The sequence below is a fragment of the Amblyomma americanum genome, chromosome 1 (assembly GCF_052857255.1).
Source record: "Amblyomma americanum isolate KBUSLIRL-KWMA chromosome 1, ASM5285725v1, whole genome shotgun sequence".
Lineage (NCBI taxonomy): Eukaryota > Metazoa > Arthropoda > Arachnida > Ixodida > Ixodidae > Amblyomma > Amblyomma americanum.
Window position 1 is genome coordinate 298,608,443 of NC_135497.1, and position 17,711 is coordinate 298,626,153.

A 17,711-nucleotide genomic window follows, 5' to 3' on the forward strand; every position below is an offset into this window, starting at 1 on the left:
ATATAATGCGCTCTGTTCTGTTTTTTTAGTACATTATAATTTTCAAGATAGAGAATCGCGTAACAGCGACTCGATATCAAGCGATTATAAATGTTTGGGTTTGCTTTCTTTTTTTAATCTGCATTATTCATTCCTCTGTGTTCGTCTCTGGAGCAAATTGCCCAACACGAGAATCGGCGTTGTCATACTCCGATAGAGGTGAACATCGGGGCGAGCGACACCTGCGAAATTGCTCTTTGTGAAGCCAATAACCGTGAGCACCTCTGTGCTTAAAAAAATTAAAACAGTTTCCATCGAGACCATCAGGCAACAATTACAAGTTTTTTTCTTTTTATTCTAGTGAAAAATAGTGAAAACTGCCCTCAACCAGCTTTGTAGGCACTCCAGCGCGCATTTAAAAAAAATCTACCACCCACACCCACACCGACCCACACATACACACGTGCGTATGATACTAGCAGTAACGTGTATGAGTAATGGTTGCATCACAATTTTGATATGAAAGTCCAAGAAGGCATACAATGGAAAGTGCATATGTCGTCGGTTCTAATCCCTGTGCAAGCCTCCAACTTGACGAGCACATGTAAGCTATATGCAACGCGAAATCGTATGACATCACCTGGAACGCTGTACGATAAACGGTAGCGTCACAGTTTTGGTACGAATGTAGTCGGGAAAACGGGCGCCACACTGAGGTCGGCCAGTCGGGGGTACATATGGACAAACTACATGCATACGATTGTCTGAAATGAAAGTGCTCGGCTTGCTGTGCGCTGCAAACGACCATTTGATGACGTCACCCTACTTTTTGTTGCCATCGATGGGATTTTCTGTACCATCTGCGAGTACACAAACGCGCACCCCGCCCACTGTTCTCATGATGGGACTAGTAATGCTGTCACATTAAAAATAGAATTCATTTTCGAATACAGATGCCCTTTCAAAGCTTGTGTATACCGCGGCTTTCAAGGCTGGCTGTATAGCGCCCCAAGCCGCTTCGCGCACGGTGTTGTCGACCTCACCGCCCGTGCCCGATATATTGCTTCGAAGCCTCCTCGATCCGCGAGTGTCAGGCATAAATTCCGGTGTCTTCTCTTTTCTGTTCGCATCGCTTAGTCTGATAAGAATGGGCCGTGTAGGTTGACGTTTTAGCCTGTAACCTATCTGAGATACTGCGCTGTTTGCAGCTAGAAAGATGGAGGTAACGGCGTCGCTAAATGGCTCCGGCCGCGACTTTGCCCCCGAGTCGTTTGCCCCCAGCCGTTGCTCCCCTGGGTGAGGTCGCCGGTATGCACTGGGCGCCCGTATGTACTCTGCCGTCTATGCATGCTTCGCTCGCCCTCTGGAACCTCTGCACTGCGTTCTGTCCCGCCTCTCTTTCTCACGACACTATAGAACAGGAAGATGGGAAGCAGAATTTTCTTCGTGCATCGGGAAGCTTCGGGCAGCGATCGCAAGCGCCCACTCACGTTCCCCTTCACCACCGTTCCTTTTACGTCACCATCGACACTTTCCTCTCCGTCACTGAGAAAAATATTGGGCGCGAAAATGGGATGGCACAGCCCTCTCGCTGCCCTTTAGCATTCGTTGCTCCGTGAGAGATGCGACGCTCTACTTAAGGGGGCACAGGCACGAGTTTTCGATTACCAAAAAGCGATGTAGTCTGTTTCCACAGCGCTGAGGGATGCCGTCTGGCAAGTTTCAATAGCTGGCATTGAGTGGAATCTTATTTAATTTGACTTTTAACATTGAACGGCGAGCAGTTTCAACGTCTCTCTAACCGCAGAAATCGACATCAAGTGCAGTGACGCGTAATCACAGTAGAACAAAACTCGTGAATTCTCTGCGTCTGTCTGTTGCAAAACGGGGATGGGCAACCTGACCGGCAGCTCGCTGGCGCGTGGTAGTGGATTCCCCAGTAGACGAGCCTCTCCTGGCGTCATTATCTTCCGAGCCCACGTGATCACCGAGGCTGCTGCTCCTGACTGAATAAATCTATCTTTGAATGAGGCCTGGGGCCCATGAGTGTCTGCAGCTGACTGAATGTGACGTCATGTGGAGCTGCGCTGACAGAAATTGAAACTGTGCTGTGTTGTGTTGCATTTTATGGCACACATGCAAATAAATCGAAACTGATGGCTAAATATGGGAGATGCGTTGATTGGTAGCACGGTGTGTAGGGTTTATAACTGAGAATCGACACGTGGGCTATGTAGTAGAAGACTCCTGATTAAGATTATAATTTTACCATCCATCGAAATGCGGCCGGCACGAGCGGTGTTCGATTTCACGGCGTTGGACTCAGCAAGCGAATGCCAAAACAGCTATAACACCATAGCGGGTGGTAAAAAAAATTGCTTGCAACTAGTTATTCACGTTGCGCTCTGGTTATCTGATTTTTTTAATGATTATTTGCTCACAAACCTTGTTTTCATACCCTTTCAAAGGTCACCGAAGGACAGCCTCGGCATTGTCATCAGCGAACTACTTGACAGGTAAACAGCAATCCAATGGTATTGTTGTCAACTTTCCTTCCTACCCACTGCGATGCAAGCATGTTCTTGAATGGGTTATCTCACACGTCCGTTGTTCTGTTGATATTGCAAATCTCAGTTCATAATGAACAGGATGCACGGTCTGGCAGCTTTGCACGACCATTGTGTCTAGAGTTCCGGGACCTTACGCAAAGTGGGTGTCGGCCTGAAAGAAGTCTGTGCAAGCAGCTCACGCTGCCTGCGAAACGATCAGCAAACACTTGGTGTCTTTTTGCGTGTGAATAAGCAGTACACAATTTCAAACTTCCATTAGTTCCCGTTGTATATCTCCAAGCGCCGCCCTTAACGCGCGGGTTTCCTTATGTATTTCGTTCTATCGCATTTCCTTTCACTTCCACAGCGGTGATATCGCGCATTCCTTGTCCGGGTGAATCATCTGATCTTCGCGTGCACAACGTGTCTCGTGGCACAGCGCAATCGAAGTAACGTGCCGAAAAGCGCACGGAGCCGTACAATGACAAAGAAAGTAAAATTGTATAGAAGAGAAAGAGAGAAGGGCTTTATTGACAGACAGATGAGGGGAAAAATTTGGGAGACACTTCAGTTCACTTTAAATGTGTGACGCGATAGCGTTAAAGAGTCCCTACGGTCTCTTGGGGGTTCCCTGGCGCACCCTTTCGCGGACATCGACACGCTTGTTGCCATCACTTACTGCTTTATTACGCATCATCGACCACATTAATTGGTAGCGCTAATCAATGACCCTAATTAACAAAGTGTTCCTCTAATTAAATCGCCTGCTGTGCGGTCTGGGGTGCTCGTACAAGGCCCCAATTTATCCCGCTAAACAAACGTTCCTCAGTGGTGTATAGCGGTAGCATGCCCGGCTCCCGACCCAAAGGACAGCGGTTGGGTTCCGCTTGACTATCTTTTCTCTTAACAGCGAAACTGCTTTTCTACGTCACTACTCACTCAACCAATCGGGATTTTCCAGTCACGCCGACGCCGGATTTTCCACCGAACAGGACCTTTAACGCTATGGCGTTAAAATAAAGTGGCTTACCTGTACAGTCGGCCGTAAGCGGATCGAGTGCGACACTTCTTGGGTGGACGCGTTTCTTAACCGGACGACACGAATAAGATTCTCAGTCAGCCGACCTCATCATATTGTTCCGTGCCACCGCTCAGCGAGTAAATGAAGCCCGTGCTCGAGAGCGCGTGGCAACGAGGAAGCGCGTGCTCTGTCACCGGAAACAAGGGAGATAGGCAGCAGGGGACGGGGAAGAGGGTGCAAGTACAGGAAATGAAGGGGGAGGTATACGCCTAAGTGTTGTCCATCATGAGGGGAACAAGGAGGCAACGTTGCGAACAAATGAAGCAAAGAGGGCGTCGTGCACGCGGCGGCATCGAACGGAGCGGGAGCAGCTGAATAAGGTTTACTGGGGGCGCGCGTAACTTGCGTAAACCTGTACAATCACCGCGACACTTGCTGACGGCGCGACACTCTTCACTGACGTTTGAGCTGTCGGTCATACTGGCGGCCGAGATCTATCAGAAGTGCTGTCAAATGTGACACTCTCTAAATGCATTCAATTTTTAAATGCCGCAAATGTTTTCGAAGCACCGATTCTGGCAAAAAAAAAGAAACTGCTTTCCTGCAGCCTGGAGTCGAGGAGTGCACTATAAGGCAATATTGCACAAGCAAACAGGCTGCACTTTTGAACTCTCGCACGCACAGGCTACCCGCAATGATTTTCAGTTTTTATCACAGCCCTCATGATCCTTAGCTACCTGCACGAGCTTGTACAGTCGTGGCCAGAGTAAAACGAATCAATTGTTCGGTGTTTCAAGTCTTCCCAGGCATTGCACAGAGGAGATATATGATGGCTTCTCCTGCTTATGCGCGAGCGTACCAGCGCCATTTGCTAGCATGTATATTTAGGGCCACCTAATTCTGGCTAAGCAAGGCGAGGCTGGAGCTTGACCACCTCAGTATGCTCCGTAGTATTATGGCCGCATCTGTACACGCATTAAAACGTTCTCTACGTGTATGCTCATTGATACCGCAGGGCACTCAAAAGCGCACGTATGTACAGCGCATTAATGGAGGCTTTCGTCTGGGCTTCAACTTATTTCGGCCGCCATTTCCGGCATCAAACTTGTGGGCTTGTGCTCAGGTACGTAATTAATAAAGACCAACAAAGAACTGCCTGCCCACGACAGCAGACGACATTGATAACAACTGAAACAAAAGACGGCTGATTTTGCCGCATAGAGGCATCCGTTCCTTTCAAACGAGCCGCACGGGCGCTGGTGACAGAATCTTTCTCTAGTATTTCTTTCCTTATTGAACTTATACTCAAATTTTATTCAGGAGACGTCATCATGAAGTCTTTCTTTCTTGAAAAAATCCTGTCATGTTATGTAAAGTTTTGGCCTTTTGTTTTGTTTGTTTTTTGATCGGACACTATTTAACATTCGTGCTCTTCAGAGTCACTTGTTATGAAAACCTGCCGGCGTGGTACAGCTTTTCTATCTGCAGAAATTTTCCCGTCTACAGAACAGATCATTGACCGACAATGCTTAAGCACCACGACCAAATCAAATTATGGACCACAGTATGCGCGCCGTTGTAGCTAACTTAAGCATGTCTGGGTGAGAGAGTTAATTATATGGCTGGGTTAACAGCTTATTTCAGAGTGTCGCTCGTGCCTTGATAAACCTGTTCGGCATTGCTGTGCATGTGCAGATGCATTGGTCACTGCTAAGCTATCATACCAAACCACGCCTTCATGAGATCATGCTTCTCAAAGCACGCAACTTACACCGAGGGTACGGCAAAAGTAAGTTAACATGTACAGCTAAATTACACAAGAACATAAGTAAATAACAGGCTAATTACTGAATTTCCAGTATATAATTTATTTTTTATACACGCAGCACTTGTCTGGACACGGCGCTAAGTTTTTCCTGCAAAGCTGTCACATCAGTCAGCCGCCAAGGGACGTCAGCGGAGGCTCAGCCGTAGCATCTCAATAAAAGCAATTATATGCATGAAATTTCTTTAGGTTCAGTGTGAATGCCACTAAGCGCGAGGTGGTGGCTGCATGGGGAACGATCGAAAATGATCCACCGGAATTAATGCTAAGCACTCGCGCATGGGGCCGCGCGTTACCACGCAATAACACTTCTGCGTTCCACCTCACTCGGCACTCTTCGTCATAATTTCCTTATGCGGTCTATCATTTAACTAACCCATCGAGTCCTACCATCTATTATTTATCCTGACCTCTTTTACGGTCACGGGATAGATCAGGTGTTCATCGTTCAGTGAGGGAGTAACGTTGTCCGCTACCACTGACTTTATTTTTTTTAAACGACAGCTGCACCACTGACTGCGCTCATCCTTGCACGTCTCTTGCTCGGAATCGTCCTCTGCAGCTTCCATAAAGCGCCATGGGCGTCTTCAAAGAGGCAACGCAAACAAATGGCACATCAGGGAGGACACACTCTCAGCGTTACAGAACAAGGGATGTAAAGTGTGCCACAGGCGCGCCCCTGGGAGAACATTGTGACTTGCTGGCTTCACATATAACTGCCAGCGAAGCTCTGTCAAATTCAGCTCGCTGTCGGCAGGAGGCTGCATGAGAATGGACACTCTCCCTTCAGAATTTTGAACTTCGCCGCAGAAACTAGCTCATCAAAGCAGATTACAGTCACATATCCCTCCTTAGCACCTGTGCGTTCGCCTCCCTCTTTTTTAACCCCAGCGCCAGATTCTAGCACTTTCTGAAATTATTTTGAGGATGAGCCTCATTTTGCATGCATAATCTAAAACATATTATCTTTAAAAATCTACATTGGTCACCAATTCACCACACTGCATTATAAAAAAAATATAAGAATGTTGATCATAACGAGAGGGCGGGGGGGGGGGGGGGGTATATTGCAGGGTGTCTTAACAGAGTAGTGCCAAGCATTAAAAAACGAAAACGTGTTCTGCAAAGATTCGACCAGTTGAAGGTTGCTGGAAGTCGCCGCCGTGACCAAGTCACTATATCTTTTAAATGCAGCATATTTGCTAATTAACCAACATAAATTAGCTAACTTTCTATCGTTAACTTTGCCAGACAATTTCCAAAGCAACATCTTCAGAACATGATGAGATATCACCGTTTCAGTTAGTTTCTTCAAAGTAACTTCAGCGCGGCCCTCTTCTTTCTTTTTTTTTCTGAGCTTGCACTAAAGCCCGCGAGATTTAAAAATTGTTACGTACCTATGCTTTGCCTCGTCAAGATTGAAGGAACTAGGCTACGCAAAGCAGCAATGATTAAATCGGCCAGCGATCACAGCAATGGTTCCGGGATGCCTGACCAACTTCTATCCATCCTTCCCATCGGGCGAGGGTGATGCCGAAGCGCCTCCTCTCTGGGCTGTCGCAAGCCTGTTCCTCTGCCGCTTCCACTATGCTAGCGTTAGGTGCTGTTGTGACTCTGCTTTCACCACATGTACCTTGGCACCCATAGGCCCAATTACCGACGTCTGGCAAGTCACGGTGAACCGCCACCTACGAATAAACCCCCTTGTGACCACAGCAGGGGAGGTCTCCGCACCCTCTGAGTACGACAAAGCTAGAAGATACGATTTTTGCTCATTTCTATCGTATGTACCGCCGGCATGCAGCACGCTTAACAAGAACGATCGAGCGCGCGTCTTCTACTGACATTAGCGCCGCTGGGTATGAGACAGTGTTACGGTGGAAGTGGGGCATCAGCTGTCTCCATCCCCCGCAAACACATTGTTCAGCATGATCTCGAACCCAGCGCTCAGCGGCTCGGAAGTCAGTGCAGAACGCGCGCTGGAGCGTTCGTGTTCGAGAGTACTTTCGGTGGTACAGTGCGCACGAAAAGAAGTTCCCACAAGTGGAGCCCCGATGCTACGGGGAATAGGGCGACACGATGCGCTTCTGTTGGGCAGGCGAATTGGCGACAAGATTACCAGGTCGTTCCCATTATTGTGGCCAAAGGGAGGTAGGCTGAAAACATGTACCCTCTCGCTAGCGCGCTTTCCATCGCCGTTACTTCGCACTCTTTGCTCGCCGGCCGTGCGTGGCTGGGTATAGAAGTTCAAATTGCCTTGGCTTCTGGGTAGCAACGATATCTGCTTCCTGACTCTATTTAGTACGAGGCAGAAGTCCAACAGCAGTTTATAAATGCTGTTGCATTTATATTTCTGGAAACGTTTGCGCATGGTAACAGCAGTAAAGGACTGTCTGGCACGTGACCTGACAGCGTAATTCCTATCTCTCCGGTAGAGTATTCCAGCTTCCAGTTTCACCTCACAGCTCGTCTGACAAGTTTTTAAACTGCGATTCTTGGTCACATGTATCTCCCAATTAAACCTCAGATGCATACAATCTAGAGAAGACTATAAATGATTTATGCGCTATTCTTCGTGTTCTGTTCTCTCAACCCTGCACTACTCCTGATGTCGCCTCCCGGCTCGTCTCGCGGCTTTTAAGCGGCGATTTGTACTCAAAAGCATCAAAGAATGCAACCTGAAACGAAATGCACACCCAGAGAATATGAAAAATCAGTTGCGGCCTCCTAATGATTTATATATGTAAAGACGAAAATAATTCCGAACGAGGGGATTGTATTTTTAATTCCTTTATTGCCACTAATTTTCATTTTCATAGTCCTTCGCCTCTCCGTCAGTCGGAAAAATACGTCATACCACGCATCTTCACTAATTATGGAAAAAAAATCCGCAGTCATTATGTTCCTTATTACTTCAATAAGATGCAAACTGCCCTGACAATTAATGAATTAAAACAACTTAACAAGTTTCTTTCATCGTGGTTTAATGATACTGTTCAGTGACAAATTTCTACTATTTTTTTTTGCCATGTTCTCGGCGTTGTCATTTCGTGTATGAAAGGGATAATGGTGGAATACTTTCTTGTACATGTGCTCGCCTTGCATCCCGGAAGCAATTTATGAGTCTCTTCCTAGTTCGAGCTCTTTTGTGGTTTTGTTTTTGTATTTTATTCACTGCTGAGTCATATACTTCACACCCGAGCTGCCCAGCCACGCACACAAGCGATAACGCTTAAGTGGGCTGGAGCATGTACTTACGAATTGACGTGAATAAAAGATATTATTATTATTATTATTATTAATATTATTATTATTATTATTATTATTATTATTATTATTATTATTATTATTATTATTATTATTATTATTATTATTATTATTATTATTATTATTATTATTATTATTATCTTGCTGGCTGCAGCACTAGCAGCCAGCAAGATACACAACAGGTTCGTCACGACAAACAAGTAAAAAAGTTTTTTAACAGAGTTAACAAAATGCGGATATATAACTTGCTCGGAGTGACGCATATTCAACAAGAGCGTATCAAACATCTATGCACACAATTAATGCACAGTTCTAAAAAACAAAACAATTTTTTGCAGACATCAGGAAAAAGATAAAAAAGGAAGCAATGGACATCAACTTTTTCATCATCAGAATTTGCAGCAATCGTAGATGAGTGCACTTTAAAAAACCACGGCAGAATGCGCGCCGCGAAAAGGCCGGCCATACAGGCGGCGAGGAGTATGCGGGAAAGCTCCGTCGCGCAAAGTTCTCTTCATGTCAAACCGATCGAGTTCCCTGATTCTGGAGGAGCGAGCGCGACTCCGCCACCGCCGCCGCTGGCTGTAACTTTGGTTGTAGGAGCTTTGGTACGTACTTTGGCGGGTGACTTAGGCGGACGCCGCTGATTGGTCTCACCGCTCTGCGGCACGCGGCAAGCCGCCAAAAGTCGAATTTTAGCGCAGATCCCAAAAGAGATTTTTAGCGTGGATCCCAACAGTAGGCTTAGCAGGAAGTGCCAGAGAGTCTGGAGCATGGATAATGTTAGGAAGTGTGCGGGACTAAGGTGGCTGCAGCAGGCACAGACAACAGGAGAGGCCTTTGTCATGAAGTAGACGTAGGCTGATGATGATGATGATGATGATGATGATGATGATGATGATGATGATGATGATGATAGGCAGCTGTAATAGGCACACCGCTTCGTGGAGAGGCTAAAAGACACAAAGGTACCAATTTTTCGCCATCCGCACCTGCTCAGAAACACTATGGGTTTCTACTAATAATTCCGTGTAGATGCATCGATGGCGTAGAGGTAGAACATCCGCCTCGCGTGGAAGAGGACCGGGGTTCAAATCCTGGTGCCGTGCAATTCTCCACCGGGTTTAAATAAAAAAATCCGCGTGTCGATGGAATTGCATAACCAGGCCTGGAGTGCGGTCTTATCTCGGTGACCAGAACCGACAACGCACTCTCTCACCAGAGCAGGATTTGGCCACCCTGGTGTAGTAACTTGGCCACAACCTTCTATGATCAAACCTGCCCCTTTACGGAACCGCACCGACGCCTGATCTTTCTGCAGCTGTGGTTGCTCCGGACCACACATGCCCTTGGTGCAACACCCTTCCTTCTGGCTTTTCCTGGAGGCTCGAGCCGGCTTCAAGCACCGGTCTGTGTTCTCGCGGTATTAATGCCAGATGCTCTTGCGGTACACTATGCACGGCCACTGAGCGTCTGGTGCTCGACGAAAATAAATGAACAAATGCAAAGGAAAAGAAAGTCCCCCGGCAGCAAGCCTTGGAACAAACCGGATTCAGCTACACTAATTTTTGAAATTGAAAAGATTGTTTTAGCAGAGCAGAGTAGATACAACGTCTGCTGCAGAAGCTGAGGCTAAAGGCTATAGCGCCTGACGAGGGCCTCTGTCACTTTGCAGTAGATGAAAATGCAATAAAGCTTCGGCATAACAAGAAGGTAATGCAGACAAGAAAAAAAATCAGTGTAAGTAATGCTAATATATCACAACATTCACACTATGCGGCATGACTTCAATATGTACAATGAAATGCAAGGATATTGTAGAGAGCTTATGATCAGTAATAATGTACAATGGAGGACACTTATAACAAAGATAACTTAAAAAACCAGGATACAAGGATATCTTCTGCAGACACAAGACCAAAATACTCGTCACACTCTCTGCACAACACCTGATATTATTAGGACATCGTTAATGTGGTTTTTCAATCTGCCTGCACTGGATGTGAAATATAAAGTACCTTCTAATTTATTAAAATACAAGCTTTTTGGTATGAAACTGCTTGTTTAGCACTAAGCATAATTCGTTGCAGTTTTTGGCGTGCGTTTTTTATTGTGTCGGATTGGATTAGCAGAGTTTTCTTCTCTGTCGCAGATGTACAGCTTCCGGAGTTGTATAAACATAAGAAGTTTATAATGGTAAAGCTGGTTGACCCTCAGCATTTTATATTTTAAGAACAAAGGAGAAATTTTAGGGCTTGTGTTGTCCATAATAATTTTCATGATGCAATATTGGTTTCTGCAGTATTGTGAGCTTACTGTAATTATCTTTTGTTGTGGTTCCCCGCACCATCATCCAATAAAATAGTGTCTAAGAGAACATAGAGTTGTGTCACAGTTGTTTTAGCCATAGAGAAATTATATGGGCTACTTTTTATAAACATCCTACAGTTCGTACCAGTTCATTTATTAGATTGTTCATATGTTGCGTCCATGGTAATTCTTCCTGAAACCACACGCCAAAGAATTTTTGTTCTTTAACCAAGGAAAGAGATTGCTCATCAAACTTCAGTGTTATAGTATTGTGAAGCAGTTTCTTAAGAGGGCGCAATACGATATAAGTTGTCTTCTTTGAATTTAGTTCCAGCATATTTTTCCTTGCGCCATCTGGAGAAGTACAACAGGTTTCGAGTGGTGTTATCTCATGTGATGTGAAAAAAATATTAGTGTCATCTGCATACATAATCACCTCTGGTAGTTCAGGTATTTTGAGGATATCGTTTACATGCGTGAGGAAGAGCAACGGTTCCAATATAGATCCCTGCGCGACACCCTGAGTTAGTTTTAACTGTGATGAATTGGAGCCCTTAATGCGTACTATTTGATAGCGATCATAAAGATAAGGTTTATGGGTGTTTAACATCCCAAAGCGACTCAGGCTATGGGGGATGCCGTAGGGAAGGGCTCCGCAAAATTTCGACCACCTGGGGTTCTTTAACGTGCACTGACATAGCACAGCAGACGGGCCTCTAGAATTTCGCCTCCAACAAAATTCAACCGCCGCGGCCGGGATTGAACCCGCGTCTTTCGGGTCAGCAGCCGAGCTATCATAAAGATAAGAAGACAAAAGTAATAGAGCAATACCACGCCCACTATACAAAGATTTTTTATTAGTAAGATATTATAATGGATAGAATCGAATGATTTTTAACATCAAGAAAAAAATAATATTGTGTATTTCCTATCCTCTATGTTAGAAATTATTTTATCTTTAATGAACAATAAAGCCTGCTCCGTTAATTTCCCTTTTAGAAAACCATATTGGCTTTCTGTAATGATGTTATGTTTTTAAAAAATGCCACTAATCAGTAATGGATGACACCTTGAAAGTTTTTTGACAGCGTTGGTAGCACGGTTATAGGGCAATTATTTTCCAGGTTCTCAGAGCCCGCACCATTACATGTTGGGGTGACTCTCGCTATCTATAACTTTTGTGGAACTACTCCTGTGGACAGCGTGAGATTTATAATAAAGGCCAAACTAACAGATATCACAGTGGATATAGACTTCAACTCAATTCAACGCAATCCGGCCATTGACATCGATTACAGGAGCAGCATTGTTTTTAAGCTTGTTTATTAAATGTTCTACTTCATGGGAAGTTGTTGGATGCATATAAATGAACTCACGTAACGGTGCTACAGCCGATAGTGATTGATCGGTGATAGTCATTCGCGCCTAATTTTATAATAATAATAATAATAATAATAATAATAATAATAATAATAATAATAATAATAATAATAATAATAATAATAATAATAATAATAATAATAATAATAATAATAATAATAATAATAATAATAATAATAATTGGTTTTGGGGGGAAAGGAAATGGCGCAGTACCTGTCTCATATATCTTTGGACACCTGAACCGCACCGTAAGGGAAGGGATAAAGGAGAGAGTGAAAGAAGAAAGGAAGAAGAGGTGCCGCAGTGGAGGGCTCCGGAATAATTTCGACTACCTGGCGATCCTTAACGTGCACTGACATCGCACAGCACACGGGCGCCTTAGCGTTTTTCCTCCATAAAAACGCAGCCGCCGTGGTCGGGTTCGAACCCGGGAACTCCGGATCAGTAGTCGAGCGCCCTAATTATATAAAATGCATATTCATAGCATTCGTGAGGGCGTCACCGCGCACAACCTTGCCATCAATTGTGATTTCAGTAATGTCTGAACACCTTTTTGTTCTTCCGGTGAGTGCATTTACTGCATCCCATACCTTTCGAGGATCCTCTCGTATGCTATCAAATTTACTATGGAAGAATTCTTCCTTAACTTTCTTCAGATCGGATACTAGTGAGTTCCGGTACTTTTTAATTTCAAAAATATAGCTGGGTCTCTCTAGTGTAAAAACCGTGGAACATTTTATCTTTTATTTTTATGCGACTGCAAAGAAGTGAGTTCATCCATGGTTTTCGAAATTTCTTGTTTCTGCGGAAGATAACGTTTTATTCTGGAAATGCCGCATCATACGAGGCACGTAGCAAGGTTAAGAAAATCTCAGATTCTTTGTCAGCGTCTTTCTTTTGTAGATTTCACTCTAACCAACCCTTTCTATTAAACGGACAAAGCATTTCAGTGGTGTATCAGTGATTTTTCGACGCGGCTGAAGCAGCGCATCCGGATCTCTTGTGGTTTTTTTTGGGATACCGCAATAGAGAATAATGGTAAATGATCGCTCAAGTCAGGTGAGAGCATGCCAGAATAAAATTGAGGGCAGCGCCCACGAAGAGCTCTGCTCATTGGCGGAAAAAGGCACGAATTACCTTCAGGAGAAAAATGCATTTAAGAACTCCCGACTACTTTGTCTGTCGTGTTCACCCAATCGTCGCCTTTTGCCCTGTACCGTCTTTTTTTTTCTCCATGATGTAAATACTCTGAATAAATATGTCTTGTTCATTTTGCCTAAACCTCTGTCTCCTCGTCATTACTCCTGCGTAGATACCTCTGCGGACCCGAGCCACAACAACTGGTGGCCGAGGTGAAATAGAAGCCGGCTTACTACTGGCGTAAGCGGTATGGTAGAAGTCGAGTTTCAACAACGAATGGCACTGGTGGGATAGAAGTCGGCCCGCAACGACAGGACGGCCAGGTCGGATAGAAATCGCGGCGCAGCAGTGCCCACAACAGCCCAGCGAGCGATATGGCGACGCTCAGGCAGCCCTTATTGCTATGCTCTATGCAGGAAGTTCAAACACGTCACAGGAGCTAGTGCAGCCCCATTTTGTAATCTCCCCGTGTTTCTTATCACATGGCACGGCATTTAGTGCGGAAAAGTGACGTAGTACAGCTAGAGACGGCAGCTCCTGACGATCATCTTCTGACGAGCTTAACCTTGGTGTTGGTATCGGTATGTGCGCCTTAATGCACCGAAGCGACACACGAGAGACGCCGGAGTGGAGGGTTGACATCGCAGTGGAACGCTGCCATCGCGTGGCGCACGGGCCTTTCTTCATTTCGCCTTCATCGAAATGCGGCCACTGCGACCGAGATTACGAAGCATTAACCTTGGCAATGAATACAAAGTTCGGAAACGTGCGTTCAGGTATGTAAAGGACGTGTATTAAAGTATTTCGGTTGACTTGTCTAATCGGCTGCGGGCGCTCCCCCATTAAAGACAGCTGCATGCCATCTAGTAAAGAGCACCTGTAGAAAATAAACAGGCCACCCGGTTTGGTACCAGTTTAGGCAGTGGCTATGCAGCCTTAGCACTTCTATGTAATCTGTAGAGGGCTGTGGACGATAGTTCCCCTCACTGACCGCGAGAAATTTGGAATGGTGGCGACGGAAAATAATCCACACTTCGAGGCCCAGAAATTGTGCATTTTTGAGTAAAGAATGCTTAAGAGATGTCAACAGCACATATGGCATCTCAGTAAACAAAAAGAATACAGGAGTGATCAAACGATGTGATGCGGCAAATGTGCGTTAGCAGTACTGATTGTACAGTCAGGCTGGAATGAAACGCGAACAGCGCCTGTGGACAAAAATCAATACTTGCGCACTTTCAGCTGCAGTATAAAACTAGTCTGATTCAAGTTTCTGGAAAAATAGTCTAGACAAGTACTGTACATGTTCACAAACCGGTTTTAAAAGAATATTTCGCGGCAAAATGGAAAAGGTTCGGCGCATGCCTGTTGGCGTTTCATTTCGACCTGACTCTAAAGACCTTTCAAAAAGAGGTCGATGGGCGCCTCTATATTGGGCACTGTGCTGTGCTCTTAGTACAGGAAAGAGTTGAGGATTAAGCTCCCACACGTTCTCCGCACAGCCCAGAGAATGGGGGAAAGGAATATATTTCGCGTTTACATTGATCACCTCTTCGCTGCGCCTTTGAACGTGATTTCGCCCTCGATTTTTAGTTTTTATTCAGTTACCCTAAAGACCCGAGCGGGGATTACATAGGGGGGTTACAATAAAAGTTGAACACGTAGAACGTACACAATAACAGTCCAACATTCACATAGTTCGTACATGAAGTAAACACGTCATTTCACATAAAAAAATGTGCAGCTACAACACCATTCACAGCCTCAGGAAACACTTCAAGCTATCAATAAATGCGTCATGGTCAGGAACGAATGGCGAGAAGAAGCGGTGACCGAAAAAAAAGGTTTGTATGGGGAAAAAAATGGGCTCTACTTTGTGCTGGTGATCAAGTCGCGGAAATACTCGATTGGCTGGGGCTATGTGTAGCGCTGAAAAGGCAGAATCACTATGATAAAGCTTGTGAAATAAGAGAAAGAATTGGCATAACTGCGTTTCTCTAGAAGGGGTGAGTTAAGGAATCTTTTCATTTAACATATGCTTTCTGTGCGTGAGTAGTTCTTTGAGATGAACCGGGAAGCCTTATTTTGAAGAGATTCCATTTTGATTCTATTTTGATGTAGATTCCATATAAACGACGCATATTCAAGTTTTGAGCGGACTAAACTCGTGTATGCTGCAAGTTCGGTAGATGAGTTAGCCAAATGCTAGTTACACCTAATAAAGCCAAGCGCTTTAGATGCCTTGCTCATCATCGTATCGATGTGAAGATTCCATGACCGACTGGAGGATAAATGAACGCCTAAATATTTTATGTCGGACATAAATTCCACGCGTGCGTCGTTTATACTATAAGTATAGGGCATCGGTTTAATAGCGGTGAACGTGATGGCTTTCGTTTTAGACAGGTTTATATCCATTTGCCAATCTCTGCACCAATTACCAAGATTTATCAGGTCCCTCTGTAAATAGTATGCATCGGTAGGGTCATTAATTTGTCTATATACCACGCAATCATCTGCAAGGTTGTTACTGATAACATTTATGTAAATTAAAAACAAGGTCGGCCCGAGTACAGAACCCTGTGGTGCTCCAGATTTCACCTGGACAAGTGGAGAAGAATGGCTATTAACGAATACTGACTGTGTGCGATTTGATAGAAAATTATATATCCATGTAACGACTTTCTTATTTATGTTCAAACTTATCAGCTTCCTAATGAGGTGCTGATGTGGAACTTTATCAAAGGCCTTCCTGAAATCTAGAAATATCGCGTCTATTTGGGACAAAGAGTGAACGGCATAATGAAGATCAGTGATTAACTCGAAAAGATGCGTTTCGCAACATTTCTCGCGCAGAAAGCCATGTTGGTTGGCGAAAAAAAAAAGCCTTGTTTTCGAGGTAATTCATGACAGCTGATGAAATAATATGTTCCAGTAATTTGCAACAAGTGTTAGTCAATAATATAGGTCTATAGTCTGTTGGGTTTGATAAGTCATCAGACTTAAATATAGGGATGATGCGGGCAACTTTCCAATCATTTGGTACACATTCTGTATCGATAGACTGTTGGAAGACAGCAGCAAGGATACAACAAATTCCAGGCTTAGCTATTTTAAGCAACTTAGGGCATATTTCGTCGACGCCAGGTGGTGCGTTCGCCGGAAGGCGATCGGTGGCGGATGATATACCTTCGGGAGTGATAATTATATCATACATGCAGGAATCGAGCGTCGGAAAATGGAGGTTAGTTGATATCGGAGTCTCATCAGTGAATGCAGAGGATAAAAATTATTAAATTGTATTGCCACCTCATCCGGAGAAAGAATCCTCGCCTCGCGTGCAGAAGATATAAATGCCTGTGTCGATTAGTTGGGGTTAATAACTTTCCAAAATTCCAAATGTGTTGGTTTGGAGCATACTTGAAATGTCTGTATTATAAAATTTATCTTACCTGCTTCAATTTATGATTTACACAACTGCGCATACTCGCGGTAATGAATCCAGTCGTCCACGGAGCGCGACCGTTTGGCTGTTGAATATAACCGTTTCTTTTTGCTTATACTGCGCATTATGCGTGTTGTGAACCACAGACCTTGTGTCGACTCAGTGATAGCAATTCTAGGTATATATTTTTTCGTAAAAAGACAGCGCCAAAGCAGACAGCATACAGTAACCGGGGCTGAAGGAAACTAAGATATTAAACAGGAGGAAGGACAAGATAGCCCGTGAACTGGTCGAGGCATTTCATATCAAAATAAGCGGTAGTAAGTGTATAACCACCCTGTACCTTACGATTTGTAATAATGAAAGTGCATTCTTAGTGTGCGGTGACACGCGTGTGTGGCTACTTCCTGTGCTTTGATTTGCATACCCCTCATGTGCATGTATGGTTCCTCCTCTCCCTCTTGATTATTTGTCTTATGTTCCCTCGCATCCACTGTGAATAACCAGTTGCAAGTTGCGCTTATCCCGTCTCTCTTACTGTGTGCTGTCTGTTTTGGCGCTAAGTCTTTTACGAAAATATGCACCAAGTAGACCCCCAACATGCATTACCACGCTTTTTAGTTTTGCCGCTGCGTGGGCTTCTGGCGGGTGCAGCCTTCAAAATAGTGGATGTGGGTGGGTGGTGCCTTCTGTAGGGTGGAGGTGGGTGTGCTTGTGCTGGGTGGGGGCTCGTAAGTGAGCGATGAATTTTTACCGGTGGGTGCCTGAGGGGCACCCATCGGAGGGTGTTCCGGA

At 44.8% G+C, this 17,711-nt stretch overlaps 1 protein-coding gene across 8 annotated transcripts in view; it reads right to left on the reverse strand.

The window, feature by feature from the left end:
* Window positions 1–17,711, reverse strand: part of LOC144115273 (uncharacterized) — a 128,406-nt gene that overhangs the window by 96,918 nt on the left and 13,777 nt on the right. For 2 of the 8 annotated variants that reach the window (XM_077649589.1, XM_077649590.1), the window contains exon 1: window positions 3,559–3,701. The exons of 5 other annotated variants lie outside the window; for them this stretch is intronic. The gene's annotated coding sequence lies outside the window, so the exon portion shown is untranslated. Of the gene's footprint in view, window positions 1–3,558; window positions 3,702–17,711 lie in introns of those variants that run through there. One more of the 8 variants, XM_077649585.1, reaches the window with a different exon arrangement.